Here is a 2,500-nt window from a genome sequence, read left to right as displayed (position 1 = left end):
AAGGCTCAGCATGTGCCGATTGTGATCGAGGCAACAACCCACACCAGGGCCCAGCTTGTGCCGATGGCGGTCGAGGCAAGTGCCCGTACCGAAGGGCAGCCTATGCCGATGATGGTCGATGCATGTGCCATCACCATGCGTCATCATGTGCCATTGATGGTCGAGGCCTTGGCCGAAGTTCGATTTTGAGCCACGGTGCCGATGCTTGGCTCCAGCATGTGCTGGTGCCGCATTTTTTTCACTCGGGACAGCATCGCCGGAGCATCGCCGGAGCATCGCCGGAGTACCGCCGGAGTACCGCCGGAGAACCTGACCGGCGGCATTGGGGTTCCGGCGATTGGGAGGGGGGCCGGGGGGGTGTGCGCACATGATGTGCGATTGGTGCTGGTACTTGGCCTTGTGTTGGCCCCCTATCCCTCATCAAACCTCTGAGAATTCACACCCCCTTAAAGAGCATTTGAGATTTTACAGGTTTGCTACCAGTAGCCGTTAAAGTGTCTGAAATGGGGACACTTTTTTCAAACGGTCACAAAATCTTCTCTACTTCGAGTTTTTAGCTGAATTTTTTTGTGCATGCCAACAAAAATAGAAGGATCATGCCTACAAAATTTGGGGCCAAAAATCCTTATAAAAAAATTTTAAAAAATCCCGAACCGCAAAAAGTTTCGAAAATCGTGAAAAATAGAAAACGAGTCATCTTCCAACGAAACTTCACGTGAAGGCTTAGGGGACCATTGTATGAATTTACAAGCCATAAAAATGGCATTGGCACGGCAGAAATTTGAAGATGTGCCTAAACCCACCAGGGCCCAGCGTGTGCCGATGGTGCTCGAGGCAACCGCCCGCACCAGGGCCCAGCGTGTGCCGATGGTGCTCGAGGCAAGCGCCCGCACCAGGGCCCAGCGTGTGCCGATGGTGGTCGAGGCAACCGCCCGCACCAGGGCCGATAGTGTGCCGATGGTGCTCGAGGCAACCTGTCGCACCAGGGCCCAGCGTGTGCCGATGGTGATCGAGGCAACCTGCCGCACCAGGGCCCAGCGTGTGCCGATGGTGGTCGAGGCAAGCGCCCGCACCAGCGCCCAGCGTGTGCCGATGGTGCTCGAGGCAACCGACCGCACCAGGGCCCAGCGTGTGCCGATGGTGCTCGAGGCAACCTGCCGCACCAGGGCCCAGCGTGTGCCGATGGTGCTCGAGGCAAGCGCCCGCACCAGGGCCCAGCGTGTGCCGATGGTGGTCGAGGCAAGCGCCCGCACCAGGGCCCAGCGTGTGCCGATGGTGGTCGAGGCAACCGCCCGCACCAGGGCCCAGCGTGTGCCGATGGTGCTCGAGGCAACCTGCCGCACCAGGGCCGAGCGTGTGCCGATGGTGGTCGAGGCAAGCGCCCGCACCAGGGCCCAGCGTGTGCCGATGGTGGTCGAGGCAACCTGCCGCACCAGGGCCCAGCGTGTGCCGATGGTGCTCGAGGCAACCGACCGCACCAGGGCCGAGCGTGTGCCGATGGTGCTCGAGGCAAGCGCCCGCACCAGGGCCCAGCGTGTGCCGATGGTGCTCGAGGCAACCGACCGCACCAGGGCCGAGCGTGTGCCGATGGTGGTCGAGGCAAGCGCCCGCACCAGGGCCCAGCGTGTGCCGATGGTGGTCGAGGCAACCGACCGCACCAGGGCCCAGCGTGTGCCGATGGTGCTCGAGGCAAGCGCCCGCACCAGGGCCCAGCGTGTGCCGATGGTGCTCGAGGCAACCTGCCGCACCAGGGCCCAGCGTGTGCCGATGGTGGTCGAGGCAAGCGCCCGCACCAGGGCCCAGCGTGTGCCGATGGTGGTCGAGGCAACCGCCCGCACCAGGGCCCAGCGTGTGCCGATGGTGGTCGAGGCAACCTGCCGCACCAGGGCCCAGCGTGTGCCGATGGTGCTCGAGGCAACCGACCGCACCAGGGCCCAGCGTGTGCCGATGGTGGTCGAGGCAAGCGCCCGCACCAGGGCCCAGCGTGTGCCGATGGTGGTCGAGGCTGCCGATGGTGGTCGAGGCAACCTGCCGCACCAGGGCCCAACGTGTGCCGATGGTGCTCGAGGCAACCGACCGCACCAGGGCCGAGCGTGTGCCGATGGTGCTCGAGGCAAGCTGCCGCACCAGGGCCCAGCGTGTGCCGATGGTGCTCGAGGCAAGCGCCCGCACCAGGGCCCAGCGTGTGCCGATGGTGATCGAGGCAACCGACCGCACCAGGGCCCAACGTGTGCCGATGGTGCTCGAGGCAACCTGCCGCACCAGGGCCCAGCGTGTGCCGATGGTGCTCGAGGCAACCTGCCGCACCAGGGCCCAGCGTGTGCCGATGGTGGTCGAGGCAAGCGCCCGTACCAGGGCCCAGCGTGTGCCGATGGTGGTCGAGGCAACCGACCGCACCAGGGCCCAGCGTGTGCCGATGGTGCTCGAGGCAACCTGCCGCACCAGGGCCCAGCGTGTGCCGATGGTGGTCGAGGCAAGCGCCCGCACCAGGGCCCAGCGT

Source organism: Durio zibethinus, unplaced genomic scaffold (assembly GCF_047325235.1).
Source record: "Durio zibethinus cultivar Kanyao isolate XHJ-2024 unplaced genomic scaffold, ASM4732523v1 HiC_scaffold_3, whole genome shotgun sequence".
NCBI lineage: Eukaryota > Viridiplantae > Streptophyta > Magnoliopsida > Malvales > Malvaceae > Durio > Durio zibethinus.
Note: the sequence above shows the minus strand (reverse complement) of the source record.